General features: G+C 45.3%; 1 protein-coding gene across 2 annotated transcripts in view; it reads right to left on the bottom strand.

Annotated features, from left to right (window-relative positions):
• The window catches only part of ARVCF (ARVCF delta catenin family member), a 595,983-nt gene extending 595,714 nt beyond the window's left edge, over positions 1-269 (bottom strand). For both annotated transcript variants that reach the window (XM_066603464.1, XM_066603465.1), the window contains exon 1: positions 134-269. The gene's annotated coding sequence lies outside the window, so the exon portion shown is untranslated. The remainder of the gene's footprint in view (positions 1-133) is intronic.
• Positions 270-17,032: the final 16,763 nt, after the last annotated feature.

The raw sequence follows: 17,032 nt of genomic DNA, 5'->3' as shown, positions 1-17,032 counted from the left end.
ACGTGCAGCCCCGTAGCCCCCAGCCGCTGTGGCCGGCAGCAGCGCGGCATCTCGTCTACAGGCAGCAGCAGCATCCCTGATGTCGGCTCTGACATGACAGCTCCCCCATCCTCCCCGCGCCGCTGCTATTTACCTACAGCTGTTGGATCCAACCGTCCCGAGGGTCTCCTAGTCTCCAAACGGGCGGGTTCCGCTATCACGGCGGCCCCGGGGTTCGCTGTTATTGTCCTGTCAGCACCGCCCAGGCCGGGCCCGCCCCCTCCTCCGGGAGAACAGCGAGCTGCCGGTGAGAGGCGGAGCTCCGAGCGGCATTACTAATCAAATGGGAGGGATTTCTCAGCCGCTAATTACCTTACATCACCGTAATAAACCCGCCCATCAGTCGCTAAGACACTGCAAGCTGCTGATGTGAGAAACCCCGCCCCTTTTTGCCTAGCAACTCCAATAAGAAGGGCGATGTTATGCGGTGTATTTTGCTTGGCAGCTGATTGGCTACTGTAACTGCTACTCAGAATATACTGTATGTGATTGGCTAGCAGAGATCTCTAGCAGTATCATTCCGCCCGTAGTGCTGTGAGGTTGAATGGTAGAGGATGTACAGGGGAGAAGCAGAGGTTTTGTCTTGTGCTTCCCACTTGCTTTTCCTCTATGAGATAACATGGAGCTTCTAGAGTTTTCCATTGTGTAATTAGAGAAATCATTGTGTAATAAAAGACAGCAGATATGGGAGCAGGTTTATCATCAGAGATGGGCCTCATGTTCAGAATGTGTGAGACATTGCATCAAAATACACCTGATGATACCCGGTGCAGTCACGTCGCACCCTACGGCCGCGTCAGATGAGCACGTTGTAAGATGTCCATAATACAGCTTGGCATTACGGACGTGTTACAGGTGACATGGCCACTGTATGTCATCAGCCGCGACAATTACAGCCATGTGAATAGATACATAGATTTACATTCACTCATATTAGGCCTCATTCACACAACTGCATGCCGTTTCCTGTCTGTGTGATACCGTTTTAGAGACGGCTACCACTACGTATGGCAGCGAGTGCACTGCGCATGACCGCGTATCTCACGCACGCGGGCTAGCGCAGTACGACTGTCTTTTTTTTTTATTCCCCGTTCCGTCTCATAGTTGGGCTGTGTGTGTATCGCCGCCTGTATGTAATATATTGCGTATGGACAGTGTTGCATACTCTACCCGTAGAAAAGACTAAGACTCACGCTGCATGATACACGGTGAATTAGAGCATGCTGCAACCTTTTTATCACGCGTATCTACACACAATGATTACAAGCTAATGTGAATGGATTAATGAAAATCTATGTAATTTCACCGACTCCATTCGCCACGTATCACACGGCTATGTATCGCACGCGTAATATGCGCCAAAATCACATTTGTGTGAATAGGCCCTTACAGTCCGCAAAATACAGACCAAACACGGAGCTAAAATACAGCGGTGTAAGGCCTCCCTCACACAGGGCGTTTTGTACAGCGTTTAACGCTGCCTTTTCAGCCCAGCGCTAAACGTTGTACAAGGCTTTCATTCATTTCAATAGGGCTGCTCACACAGGGCTGAAAACGCAGCGCCTTGTAACGCTGCGCTTTGACAGCGATGCATGTTCTATTTTTGGGCGTTTTCAGCTCTGCGTCGCCCATTGAAATTAATGGGCAGCGGTTTCAGCACTGATGAAAACGCGGCAACACTTGGTGCCGCGTTTTTGGCAGCGTTAACCGCTCACCGATTTTCGGGGTGAGGGCTTGCAATAGAAGCCCTACCCCGAAAATCAGTCCCAGCTAGACTAAAGGTAAAAAAGAACGTAATACTCACCTAGCCGCTGCAGTCCGGGTCGTGGCCGCTGGTGTCTGCCGCTGATCCGGGCTTCCTCTGCACTCACAAGTCTATTGCCCTAGGCCAAGTTTGAGAACCCCGCCTCCAGCAATAGAGTGCTGTGATTGGTTCTCGGCACTGGCTCGATGCCCGATCACAGCCCTTCATTGACTGTCTCAGCCATTCAGAGCTTGCCACCGCTGTGCTGAAAACGCAACCAAAACCGGGCGGAATTTGCAGTAAATGCAGTGTTGAAAAACGCTGCGTTTCTGCAAACGCCCTGTGTGAGGGAGGCCTAAGGGTGCTTGCAGGTCGGATGCAATGTTCCACAGGACACTGCAGAATATTCCGCCGCGCAGCAAAATCCACATGTTTACGCCATAATTTTGATGTAGAATTGAAAATGGCAGAATTCTGCTGGCAATTCCATGTCAAAAACAGAACTGAAATCTGAGGATTTTGGTGCAGATTTTGACCAGAATATTTCACAGGGCCCATGCTGTATGGCAGACCAACCTCAGATGTGGGCTAGTTACGTAAGCCTGAATAAGGCTATGTTCATATCACATTAGGTGCGTTCATTTAGCATATATAGTATACCAGGAAACATATATAGAGCTTCATTCGTCGAACGCAGGCAGAGAGAGTGTCCTTTTGTCCTCTGTCAGCCCAGTAGATATTAGTATGCCTTTTTTTATTTCTTTGCTTTTTTTGTAGTACTGAATAGTGTAGCGTACAGAGTACAAAAACACAGAGCATTTGGTATATTTTTATATTAATTAGTGACAAATCCCATTGTATGTCTGTACATCGGAATATATCACATCTGAAGGATATATATACCCCCACAACGTATACCTCCAACATAGGCTGAAAATATGACGTAACCAGAGCCTAAGGGCTCATTCAAACGACCGCATGTGTAAGACGCTGCTTGAATCACGTAGCATTTCACCGGCCTGTGAGAGCATGACAGTGTATTTCACGCATGCTCTAATACACAGTTTGAATTGTTTCCATTTTTTTTATGCCCTGCTCTGTCTCATAGCGTTGTTGCATATGTATTGTCGCCCAGGGGCGTAACTATAGGGAATGCAGGGGATGCGGTTGCACCCGGGCCCAAGAGCCTTAGGGGGCCATAAGGCCTCTTTTCTCCATATAGGAAGCCCAGTACTATGAATAAAGCATTATAGTTGGGGGCCCTGTTACAGATTTTGCATCGGGGCCTAGGAGTTTCAAGTTATGCCTCTGTTGTCGCCCATACAGAATGTATTGCATATGGACAATGTTGCATACGCTACCCATAGAAAAGTATGGGCCCTGTCCCTGCCTGATACATGGTAAATAGAGCACGCTGCGATCTATTTCACGAGTGTATCTACACATAGTATTTATACGCTAATGTGAATGGATCAATGAAAGTCCACGTACTTTCACTGACTCCATTCAACCATGCATCACATGCGTAATACGCTGTGAAATCATGGTCACACGAATGAGCCCTAAAGGTGGCACATTATGTCATAGAGCTGACCAAACAGCTGTCAGTAGACCAAGATACCTAAAGGTCACTTTACACAGGACGACTATCGGGTGCATCAGCACCCAACAGCAGTCCCAGCGACTAGTGATAGTCGTTATTGAATTGAGGCGGAGCAGGCTGGAGATTGCTGTAGCCGCCTGCCTCCATTCACAGTAAACAGGCAGTTGCTCAAAGATTGAGTGACTCCTATTTACACGGGCCGATAGTCACTTGGTTTTTAGGTGAGCTAAAAACCAAGCAACTCCAACAAATGAGCAATTTATCGCTCAGTGCTCTGGAGGCGGACGCTTGTAAATGAGAGAACTATCACTGGAATTTGCTGTACCAGCAATTATTCAGGAGATAATCTCCCCATGTAAAGTAAGTGAAGTCAAATTTAGACCAAATCTAACTGTGTGACTTTAGTTTAACATACAACCTTTATTCATTAAAGGGGTTGTCCTGCGGCAGCAAGTGGGTCTATACACTTCTGTATGGCCATATTAATGCACTTTGTAATGTACATCGTGCATTAATTATGAGCCATACAGAAGTTATCAAAAGTTTTATACTTACCTGCTCCGTTGCTGGCGTCCTCGTCTCCATGGTGCCGACTAATTTTCGGCCTCCGATGGCCAAATTAGCCGCACTTGCGCAGTCCGGGTCTTCTGCTTTCTTCAATGGGGCTCCGTGTAGCTCCGTGTAGCTCCGCCCCGTCACGTGCCGATTCCAGCCAATCAGGAGGCTGGAATCGGCAATGGACCGCACAGAAGAGCTGCGGTCCACGGAGGAAGAGGATCCCGGCGGCCATCTTCACCGGTAAGTATAGAAGTCACCGGAGCGCGGGGATTAAGGTAAGCGCTGAGCGGTTTTTTTTTTACGTCCCTGCATCGGGGTTGTCTCGCGCCGAACGGGGGGGGGGTTGAAAAAAAACAAAACCCGTTTCGGCGCGGGACAACCCCTTTAACTGTAAACGCAAGAAAAAACTAACAACAAATATTCGCAATAATGATATGTCAAAATTAATCACAAGGCAATATACATAACCAGAGTCAAACAGGAGCTTAAATCCCATCCTATTAAGCCCTTCAAACTAATATTCCACTTATGAGTAGTGGAACTATCACCCTGACAAGGATGATTCCAGATCTGGATCTTGCAGATGTCACGTACGACCTGGGTGCAATGCACACCTCACCCAGGACAGATGCCGGACTGTGTCTACATCAGACAAATTGGAAATGCAATGCTACAGTAAAACTCCTATTCAACTAAGGAAAACACAAAATAAGAGGGGCAAATGAACCTGCTCCTAACTGAGAAAGGTCCCTACCTAACAGCAGATTGACTACTCTGATAAGTGCGAACCTGCTGAACACCTCTCGGCCAGCTACCTGACCCTGACAGGGGGCAAGGGACAATACCAAATCACAGTAAAAATAACCAAGATAGAGGGAAATAAACCACAACTTAAAGGGGTTTTCCAGGGAGAGTACTATTGATGGCCTATCCTCAGGGCATCAATAGTACTCTCAATAGCCATAGATTGAACCAGCAACCTTCAAGTTGTGAGCGAGAGCTCAGGTCTGCTGCCCTAACACTCAGCGCCACATGAGGCTTTGGTCTAGTTTTTGTTAAATAAAGCATCACAAGGTGTAATTTCTAAAGTGTTGTTCTTCATCCTAGGTTGTATTTACCTAATTTTAAGCCCTTCTAAGGACCAGATGTTTTTATTATATCCTGATACATAGAATCATTAAATTTAAAGAGGGTGTATTTTTTTCCCTGTATATTAAAGAGAACAGGGCATAATTCTGACCCCTGTGGTACCCCACTATTAACTGTATGTACTATTAAGGCCTCATTCACACGGGCTACAAAATCTCGCTACAAAATCATTGCTACAAAACGCATGTATGTGAAGCCCGTGGTTTCCAAAGGGTTCTTTCAGGCTACAAAACATAGCGATGATTTTGTAGCGAGATTTTGTAGCCTGTGTGAACGAGGCTTTAAAGAGGTTGTCCCGTGAAAGCAAGTGGGGTTATACACTTCTGTATGGCCATATTAATGCACTTTGTAATATACATCGTGCATTAAATATTGGCCATACAGAAGTTATACACTTACCCCCTCCGGCGCTGGCATCCCCGTCTCCATGGCGACGACTGAAGCCATCTACTCTGGTCGCCGCAGTCGGCGCTTGCGCAGAGGTGAATCCTCTGCTGGCTGTGTCCGGGCTCACGAGCGGCGTCCTGGCTCCTCCCTCTTCTCCGCATCATCGTAGCTCCGCCTCCGTCATGTGGTGCTTATCAGCCAATGAGGTGGCTGTAATTGGCAGTGGAACACAAGACTGTAGAAGAAATCCACGGTGCACCATGGGAGAAAACCACGGTGCACCTTTGGGAAAGGACCGGCGGCCATCTTGAAAGAAGAAATTTTATAACTTCATGAAACGCTGTAATGGTGAGTAGAAACCATCTTTAAAAACGCTTTCCGTGGGTACCTTGTGATGTTTGCTGTAGAAGGGGGACTGGGCAGAGTAAAAATTTTCGATTTTGCCTCGGGACAACCCCTTTAACCATCCTATGCTTTCTATCACTGAGCTAGGTACCTATTTGCACACATTTTATCCTGTCCCAATATTCTCGTTTTCTGTACCAACCTTTTCTGCCACGCAACATACCAAGATATATAGCTTGTCATCCAATGACTCACCCTGGTCCAGTCTAGAACCTATTTACTTATAAAAGCAGATCAGATTTTGATCTCTTTAGCTTTTTTTACTCCACAGAAATTAATGATCTGTGTTGTTTTTATGTTTTATTTGATAACCATGTTTCTTTTTACATTTTTCTTGGAAATGATGTTGCCTGGTTCTTATTCTATTATTTTTCCACTGGACCTCCTTCTCTTTTGGGGGAGATTTTTAAGATCACAGAAAGGGAAATATAAAAGCAATCACTGAAAACAGCCATATATTTTTTTTGTACTGTAATTTTTATAATAATGCAATAAACATTTAACTGAAATACATCTCAGTCTCATTAGTGCACAACAAAAATAGTTTGCTATGACATAGATTGGAGGGAAAGAAACTAGACAATGTTAATTGAACACAACACAATACTAATGGCCTGGCCAGGGCCTAACCTTAACCCCTTAGTGACCAAGCCTGTTTGCGCCTTAATGACCAGACCAAATTTTGGAAATCTGACATGTGTCACTTTGACATAGCATAACTCCATAAAGGCTTCGCTTATCCAAGTGATTCTGACATTGTTTTTTCGCCACATGTTGTACTTCATTTAGGTGGTGAAAATAGTCCGATAGAATTTGTGTATATTTATTAAAAGCGCCAAAATTGAGAAAATTTTGAAAAAAAATTCATTTTTTCACATTTTCAACTGCGATATCTCAAATATGTGCAAACATACTGTACAAATTCTTGATAAGATATATATTTCCATCTGTTTACTTTATTCTGGGCGCACATTAGAAAAAGTTCAGTTTTTTTAACCATTTAAGAGACGTGCAAATTTAACATTGATTTTTAGCATTTTGAGGAACACTTTATTTTCCGGCACCAAACCAAGATTACAAAGGCTCATAGGAGTCAGAATGATACATACCCCCACAAATGACCCTATTTTAAAAACTACACCCCTTAATGTATTCACTGAGGGGTGTCATGAGTATTTTTACCTCACAGATTTTTTTCAGGAATTAATGCAATTTAGAGGAGAAAAAATAAAATGTCATGTTTTTGCAAATATGCCATTTAAAAGATGGGATTTTTTTTCTATAATGCACATGAAAATGCGTATTTGCACCCAAAATGGATACCCCCGTTTGTCCTGTGTTCAGAAACATACCCATTGTTGCCCTAATCTTCTGTCCATATGCACAACAGGCCCAAACCGAAAAGAGCAGATGGTGACTTTAAGAACAGTCATTTTGCTTGAAGGCGATTTCAGCCCCATTGCCCAATTGTAGAGCCCTTGATGGACCAAAACGATATAGAACCCCCACAAATGACCCCATTTTGAAAACTAGACCCCTTAACGAATTCCTCTAGGGGTGTATTGTGTATTTTGACCCCACGGTTTTTGAATGAATCTAAGCAAAGCAGAAGGAAAAAATTACGATTTTCATTTTTTTGGCAATCATGTCACTTTTAAACCGTTTTTTTTTGTACAGCACACATATGAATGAAGACGTTCACCCCAAAATGGATACCCCTGTTTCTCCCGTGTTCAGAGACATACCCATTGTGGCCCTAAAATTATGTCCGTATTCACAATGGGGCCCAAAATGAAAGGAGCAACCGGTGGCTTTTAGAACAGACATTTTGCGTGAAGCCATTTTAGGCCTCATCGCCCACTTGTAGAGCCATTGAATGGCCAAAACGACAGAGGACCCCCACAAATGACCCCATTTTGAAAACTAGACCACTTAACACATACACCTAGGGGTGTACTGTATATTTTAACCCCACAGTTTTTGAATGAATCTGATCAAAGCAGATGGAAAAAATGACGATTTTAATTTTTTTGGCAGTTGTGTCATTTTAAAAACATTTGTTTTTGTATAGCGTACATAAGAATGAAAAAGTTCACCCCAAAATGGATCCCCCCCTTTTGTCCTGTTTTCAGAGACATACCCATTGTGGCCTTAATATTATGTCTGTATGCACAACGGGGCTCAAAAGGAAAGGCGCATCAAATTTCAACTGTGTCTTAAATTTTACGTAATCGCCATTATCTATTGGATAACAGCGATCACGTGACCGGGGACCGCTCACTGCGGCCCTCGGTCACTGCTCCAGGCTCTTGGCTACATTTAGTAGCCAGGAGCAAGGAGACTTTGAATTTCCAGGGCCCTCAACAGCTTTTGCGCTTGCGTTCGCCATTTTGCTAATGGGCACATGCGCCAAAGTTGGGGAAAGGTCCGTGGATAAAGATCCCGTCGGGGGACATCGCCGGAGGCCTTAGGTAAGTAATTTCACCTCCCCTCACGAATCTGATCTGTGATTGGAGGTGAAATTTTCACTTTTTTTACTTTTACGTGATCGCCGTTTTCAATTGGAAAACGGCGATCACGCAACCAGGAACCGTGTTTTGCGGGCCTCGGTGAAATCTCCAGGCTCTCAGCTACATTTGGTAGCCAGGAGCAGGGAGATTTTAAATTACCCTGGCAATCTGCGCCTTTTGCGCATGCGTCCGCCATCTTGGCGGCGGGCGCGTGCGCAGAAGCCGTGGTGAAGTCCACGGATAAATGCGGTGCCTTAGGTACGTTATTTCATCTCCCCTCATGGATATGATCCGTGAGGGGAGATGAAACTTAAACTTTTTTTTCTTTTTTTTTAACTTTTTAAAAACTTTTTTTTAGTTTACATGATCGCTGCTATCCATTGGATAGCAGCGATTATGTGACCGGGAACCGCATACAGCGGCTCCCGGTGACATCCCTCTGCTCTCGGCTACACATGGGAGCCGGGAGCAGAAGGATTTTTAAATTTCCCGGGCCGCGCACGCCTTCTGAGCGAGCGCCCGACATATGATGTCTGGTGCGCATGCGCAGAAGGTGCCGGCGGGACCTGGAGGCTGGGACACCGCCGGTCATCGGGGCGAAGGCGGGTGAGTACTTTCAGCTGCATTCGGTAAATGCCGGCGATCATGTGACCGGGGGAGGGGACCTGCGGCCCGGAATGGCAGCTCCAGGTTGCCGGCTACCTCCCGGAGCCGGCAGCATGGAGCTGCCACGTCCTCAGCTTGCAGGGCCTTCATCCCTACAGGAAACATATTTCTACGTCCTCAGGGAATAAGGCCCAGCAAGGGAGGACGTAAAAAGACTATGGGCCGGTCGTTAAGGGGTTAATAAAAGGAAATAGAGAAAATTTAGGAACAGGTAGGGACAAGGGAAGGGGTAACTCCTGAGACGGGGAGTTTTTCCCATGGGGTGGACGCTACAAAAGACAGCCCCGGGTCACAGGGTGGTAATTTAGTAGACATTTGTTATTACTTTTGTTCTCACAGGGAGGCTAGGGATCCATTACTTTGCAGGGGGAGGGAGTATTCAAGTCATAGGGTCCATATTTTCAAAAAATCAGCTAGGATAGAGGTCAGTTTTTCATTTATTAGATACCAGTCCATCCTGCGCTTGACCTCGGTAAAGTCCAAGGAAGCATTGCACCACGAACGGACAATAATTTGTTTTGTAGCTAGAAAAAGGAAGGAGATTAGTTTCCTAGAGTCGGGTTGGGGGGGGGGGGGACACTTTACTAATGCATTTGTTTAACAGTGCCTCCCAAGGGTTTTTGCGTATGTTGTGGTCTGTGACTGAGTAAATTAGGGAGTAAACTCGAATCCATAGTCTTTTAACCCGAGGACAGGACCACCAGACATGGAGCATATCTCCCGTAACAGAGCATCTGCGGAAACAGTTGGGAGAGCGTCCGGGTATTGCATGGCCTACTCAATCTGGGGTTAAAGGGGTTCTGACAGAAATAATTTTTTTATGTTTTAGCAGCCATTGTTCCCTGGTGTGCCTAATGGACCCAGGGAACCCACGGTTTAATGGCTGCTAAAGCATAAAAATCTTATACTGACCTGTTCTTCTGTTGTTGTTGACATCGGGGGGGTGGTCATCTCCCAGCAGGCGCTGCTCTTCTTCCTCTACGAGCCGCGCCGCTCCGGGATCGCGCGCATGCGCAGTAGAGAGGTGCCCTCTAACAGGAGTCAGGACGGGCCGCATCTCCACTGCGCATGCGCAGAATCTCGGAGTTCAGCAGGACGGACGGGCCGCCCACAGCAAGCACTGCTTGTGACGTGCTTGCTGTGGGCGGTCCGCCCGTTCACCTCGGAAGTGCCTGACGGACGGACCAGGGCAGGAAGCGGTCTTTTTGACCGCTCCTGCTCTGCTTTAAAGGCACAGAAGAAGATGCCGGCTGGAGGGGACATGCCTGGCGATCGGGCCAGGCCAGGCAAGGTGAGTACAATTTTTTTTTTTTGATGTCAGAACCTCTTTAGGTTTTAAATGAAGTTTAAAACCAGTGTTACAAGATTTTAAATGAAGTTTCTAGCATTAGTATATTTCTGGCGCTTCTGTTAGTAGACTTCCATATCTGGGTCCACTCTTCCTCAGAAAGCGTTTTACCTAGGTCTCTTTCCCAACGGGTTATGTACGGTAATTGCGTACGGTAGGGGGAATGTACCAGTCCTGTGTAAATCTGCGAAATGAGGCTTCTTGCGTGTATTTATAGCAATATCTCTCAAATGGAGTTAGAATCAATAGAGAGCACGTGTTCTGAAGGAGATAGGATATAAAATGTTTTAGCTGCAGGTATCGGAACACTTCCGAAGGTGGTAAATTACATTTTTCCTGTAGGGAAGGAAAAGGAGTGGGTCAATTTATTGAGAGCAATTGGTACAATTTGATGAGGCCTGATTTCGTCCAACTCCCATATGACTGGGGTGATTCCATACCCGGCGGAAACATAGGGTTTCGCAAGAGTTGCATAAGAGGTAGGTGAGGGGATATTAGCTTCCCTGAATACTTTATAGAGTCCCAGATATGAAGGGAGTGGCTAGTAATGGGATTGCTGATTGGGGGCTTATGCTTAGGCAGTATCCATAAGATGGAGTTAGTAGTAAGAGGGTGTATTTCAGTTGCTTCCAGGGATACCAAGAGAGAAGTGTTAGTGGTGGAGTGTAGGAGAGCTGGTCGAGCCACCTTTTGTCTTTGTATATACAAGGTAGATCGCGAGACTCTTAGGACCGAGTCACTCCATACAAATTGAAGGGACATCTGCTGGAGAGTATTCAGCATATATCCAGGTACCCGTATTGGGAGAGCTCTGAAATAGTATAAAAGCTTAGGAAGGAATGACATCTTTAAGGCGTTGACTCTCCCAATCAAGGAAATGTGCTATCAGCTCCAACTCTCCAGGAGAACCCTTGTCTTGCGGAGGAGGGGAATGTAGTTTTGACTATATAAGTATGCATAGGAGTTTGTCAGTTGGATGCCCAGCTAGCTCAAAGACCCAGTTGACCACTGAAAGGAAAAATTTTTCTGAAGCAAGTCTACTGACTCAGAAGATAGCATGAGATTAAATGCTTTGGATTTTGCATGGTTAATTGTTAAACCAGAGATAGACCCGAATCTGGATAGTTCCACCATTATGATGGGTATGGTAGTGTAAGGGGAAGATATGAACATTAGCAGATCACCATGCAAACATTGAAAGTTTGTGGTGAAGCGAAGCAACCTCAATCCCCTTTATATCAGGATTATTACGGAGTTTAATAGCCAGAGGTTCCATGGCCAGGATGAAAAGTAAAGGGGACAGAGGGCAACACTGTCGCATCCCTCGGTGGATCGGGAATATGTCTGAGCAGAAGCCCCTATAGCGCACAAAGGCCCTGGGGTGGGCATGTAATATCCATAGCCAAGAGAGGAACTCGCTGGGGAACCCCCTCAGGTCAAGGACCAAGAATAGGTATTCCCAACCTAGAGTGTTAAAGGCTTTGTGTATTTCTAAGGATAGAAGCATGTCTGGGATACCTCTGGTTCTACAAAGGTGGGTGAGGTGGATTACTCTTCGGATGCTGTCAGGGGCCTGACGGCCTGGGACAAAACCAACTTGATCTTTACCAACTAGTAAAAGAAGGGCCATATTTAAACGCGCCGCTAGGATTGCAGTGAGGAGCTTTACGTCCATGTTAATAAAGGAAATGAGGTGGTAATTTTGTTTGTCCAATGAGTCTCTATCTGGCTTAGGTATCATAGATATCGATGCCGGAAGGGCTGTCTGGCTGATTTGATGACTGTCTCTCATTGCATTGAAGTAATCTACAAGGTAGGAGCACAGGATTGGTGACATTTTTTTATAATATGGGGCTGAAAAACCATCTGGGCCAGGTCTTTTATTAGCCTTCAGTGCTTTAATAGCGTTTGACACTTCTTCTTAGGTAAATTTTGATGCAAGATGGGTAAGAAATGTTTCTTCAAGTGTAAATAGTGGTATTTCTTGGAGATACGAGGTGATTTGGTTTATAGGGAGGGAACATTGCTGTGAGTATAATTCATGCCTGGAACCTCTGGAATTCTTGAGTCATCTTGATTGGTTTTGCAGTGACTTCATTTTGGTTTGTACGCAGTTTGTAAAAGGGGTTTATATTGGGGTGTGTGCGAAGTCTGCGGGCTAGGGGCATGGAGGGTTTATTGTTAAGTACATAATATCGCTGATGGGACCAGCGTAATTTTTGTTCTATGGCATCAGTAAGGCAGAGATCCAGCTTGGTTCTAGCTCAAGATAATGCTTGGAGGTTACTTTTAGATGGGTGTTTTTTGGCCACCTCTTTAAGCTGAGAGACTCGCTGTTCTAAGTCCAGTTGTTGTGACATACGTTCCTGTTTACGAAGGGCGGCTATTTGTATTAGGTGACCTCGAATCACTACCTTGTGTGCTTCCCAGGGAGAAATGGGGGAGGAGGCGGACGGACATTCAATTTGGAATATTCCTCTAGTTGTGGCGTCAATAGCGCTACATTATCAGGGATTGATAAAAGAGAGTCATTAAGGGTCCAAAATGTATTTGTAGGTTTAGACATGATTTTAAAGGTGATGGAAAGTGGGCAATGATCCGACCATAGGACAGACAGGATTTTGGGCTGTAGTATATGAGGTATGAAGGTGTCGGGAGCTAGGATGTGGTCTATTCTCCTGTATAGGAAGTGTGGAGCTGAAAAATGTGTATAGTCTTTAGTAGTTGGGTTTAGTTCCTGCCAAGTGTGAGATCGAATGTTGGGGCAGCGGAGAATGGGCTGGGAGAGTGATAGAATTCCTATCCAGATTTGGGTCCAGAGTGCAGTTCGAGTCACCACAGAGAATTACTGTGCCCGTTTTATTGGCCTCAACCAGTTCGAAACGTTTTGCGAAATATTGAATTTGCCTTGAATTTGGAGCGTAGTAGGAGACGATTGTCACTGGGACATCTTGGATGGAGCCTGTCAATAATAGGTAGCGGCCCTCTGAGTCTGCAATAGTGGAGGCCTGCATGAAAGGAACTGACTTACTGAAGCAGATGGTGACTCCCTAGGTTTTGGTTGGTGCTTTTGCTGAGTAAAATGTGGGATATAGGGGAGAGAGGAAGTGTGGGGCCGAGTTGGTGGAGAAGTGGGTCTCCTGCATGCACACTATATCTGCGTGTCTGCTCGTGTAGTATCCGAATGCCTTTGAACACTTTTGCAGGGAATTAAAGCCTTGTACATTGTGAGATATTATTTTTAGATCCATGGGGGAAAATAAAGAAAATTATGAACGGAAACTGTCTCGGAGCCTCCCCCCCATGGGAGGGGAGGTTGGGGGGGGGGAAAGGGAAATAAAAAAAGCAGGGGAAAACAGGGTGCGGCCAACAAATATAATTAGCTCTAGAAACAATGGGTGGGACTGCCTTAGTGGCAGCAACTAATAAAGAGCTCATTGCTACGGGAGGGTTTACAGGTGGAAAACCACATCAGTTCCAAAGTGGAGTGGTTTATAGTCCTAATGCCTGAATGTCAATTATTTGTAGGTATTAATCTGTTTAGAAGGTGTGTTGCTCTATTCTCCTAAGAAGTTGTCACCAGGAGCGTGCCTGTCGTAACCCCCTGTCCTTGTCTGCTGGGTGGGAACGCATGGGTATAGTGATTTCCCATTCCCATTGCAGAGAAATGCTCACAACAGGTGAGGGAGAAAGAGCTGGCAAAATAGCTCCAAGTTAAGTTATCTTGAAGATCTTGTATAGCCACTACACCTAGAGATTATGAATCATTTCTGGAAGTTGCGGCATTTTTCTCTCTGACTCCAGCTGCAGGCATAGGAGGTGAAGGGGATGTAGAAGATGAAGCTGTGGAGCCCCGGCTGAGGTGGAGGTTGTTGAAGGTTTAATTCCTTTAAACAGCGTCGGGCACCCTCAGGAGATAAAATAGTGTGCACTTTATCCTGATATGAAAATGTCAGCTTAAATGGAGAGCCCCATCTGTACTAGATCTTTTCCCGTTGCAGGATTAATAAGTACGGCTTGAGGGCCCTCCTCTTGGATAGTGTCGATGGTGCCAGGTCGGGAAACAACTGATAGTCAAAACCCTGGAATGTTAGCTTGTGGAAAGAGCAAGCGGCATGCATCAATTGCTCTTTAGTGTGGTGGAAGTTAAGATTTAACACAAAGTCCCTGAGGGGGTCGTTTGGATTTTGTGCTCGCAAAGCCCTATGAACTCTGTCAAGTTCCAATCATTCAATTGGAATACTCGGGCAGAGCTCCTGGAACAGCGCTGTCACAAACGGCCATATACTTACTGATACAGGAGGGCAAATATGTGCACTACCTCAGCATGCAGGCAGCCAAACTGCAAAATAAGGGAGCCAGTTACACCTGTGGAGGAGACCGATGAGACAGCCACTCACACAACCTCCTAATATAGAGGTGGTGGCTGCTTGGTGTATACTCCTACACAGAGTAGATACAAAGTGCCAGACCATCTGATATATGTAGTGCACCATGCAGACTCGTAACCTATTAATGATGCCATACTAATGCGGCGGGCTGCCCTGCACCTCAAAAAGTGAACCACATTGGTACTGCCACCCTGGGCTCCCCCAGCGTTTAAAAGCCGCACTGCATGTGAATAATACGTAATAAATGTGAAATATTAGTTGGATTTTGGCCAAAATACTTGAGCTCACACGCCAATCATCAAGGCTCCTCGCGTTTTGTGAGTCCCTGCACTAATATAAATGTGACACAGAAAGGGAAATATAAAAATAAATCACTGAAAACAGTTTGGCTGCCTGCATGCTGAGGTGGTGCATATATTTGCCCTCCTGTATCAGTAAGTATGTGTCAGTTTTCAGATTTTTAAGATAAGTGCATTGCAATTTGGTAGATTGATATAGCATAATCAGTTGTCTTTTTATTTTAAAACGTCTCTAACTTTTCAGATGACTTTTCACAATAAGCTGCTGTTACAACTCGTGTTTCTCTCTGTAGGCTTTATATCTAATTCTCAGTTGTCGTTGAGCTGATGGATGCAGACTAGCTGCTATCATGTGTTCCATAAACTGCACACATAGAGAAGAGGAGATTCTACTCCCCGTCTCTCTGTAGCAAAGCCTCATAAGTAACAACAGCATAGGGGAAATTATACAATAGTACTGAGAATTGTAGCTGTGAATCGAATCTAGCATTGAGGTGAGATAAAACACTTAGCAGAAGCTGCAGCCATGTCTATGTGTGAGTCTCTTTGCCTCGGTTTCCTTACAGCAGCTCCCTACACTCCTCTCTCCATAGACTTCTGATTTGTCTTGCTGTTTCTACTGCTAAAGATGGATTTCAAATGACAACAAACAGTGGACAGTGAGTTAGAAGGAAGTGAGATCTCCAGCAGCCAGCACTTTACAGCAATTTTTCAGCAAAAAAACTTTATTCAAAGGGATTTACACGCGTGTTAGCTATCACATAAGCACAAGTTTATTGAAACGTTAGTGACCATTTAATTATATTATTGTAAATTATTCACTATTGTAGTCCTTGTTGGTACAAAATGCCTGTAAAAAATCTGGTTTTATTTCTCCTGTGATTAAAATGAATAGAACAGGTTTACATAAATCATCAAAATTTCTTTCAGTTGTGAAAGGTGTTTGCTGAAGAGATTGGAAAACATGGGATTAATAAAGCAAGCATCTGCACGTTAATCCGTTTGCTACTTTTCTCTATCCTCTTACACATCTTTTCATAGATCTGACAGACATGGTTTACTAACTAATCAAAGTCCCTTGATAATAAAATCTTACATAGGAGAACCTCATCTACTAAGCTGTAACTTAAACACTGACATTGCTGTGCAGTTTTTTTTTTTTTGTATCCGTAGCACAGCAATTCTGTTAAGGCCTCCTTCACACGACCGTATGCGTTTTTACACTCGGCCAATTGCGGCTAAAAACTGCATAAATGAAGAATAGCCATGATCAAGTTCCGAGCTTTAATCGCATTTTCTCGTCCATTCACAGGGGTGGCTGCGGCGTATCAGCCAAAAAATATGCTGCTTTACCGAAATTCATTGGTCAGTAGAAAATCTCAGAATTACTATTAAAGGGGTTGTCCCGCGCCGAAACGGTTTTTTTTTTTTTTTTTTAACCCCCCCCCCCCCCGTTCGGCGCGAGACAACCCCGATGCAGGGGTTAAAAAAACAACCCGCACAGCGCTTACCTGAATCCCGGCGGTCCGGCGTCTTCATACTCACCTGCTGAAGATGGCTGCCGGGATCCTCTGTCTCCGTGGACCGCAGGGCTTTTGTGCGGTCCATTGCCGATTCCAGCCTCCTGATTGGCTGGAATCGGCACGTGACGGGGCGGAGCTACACGGAGCCGGCATTCTGCACGAGCGGCCCCATAGAAGACTGCAGAAGACCCGGACTGCGCACGCGCGGCTAATTTGGCCATCGGAGGGCGAAAATTAGTCGGCTCCATGGGAACGAGGACGCTAGCAACGGAGCAGGTAAGTATAAAACTTTTTATAACTTCTGTATGGCTCATAATTAATGCACAATGTACATTACAAAGTGCATTATTATGGCCATACAGAAGTGTATAGACCCACTTGCTGCCGCGGGACAACCCCTTTAACACTTA

This window comes from Eleutherodactylus coqui, chromosome 5 (genome assembly GCF_035609145.1).
Source record: "Eleutherodactylus coqui strain aEleCoq1 chromosome 5, aEleCoq1.hap1, whole genome shotgun sequence".
Classification (NCBI taxonomy): domain Eukaryota; kingdom Metazoa; phylum Chordata; class Amphibia; order Anura; family Eleutherodactylidae; genus Eleutherodactylus; species Eleutherodactylus coqui.
This window is presented reverse-complemented; position numbering and strand designations above follow the sequence as displayed.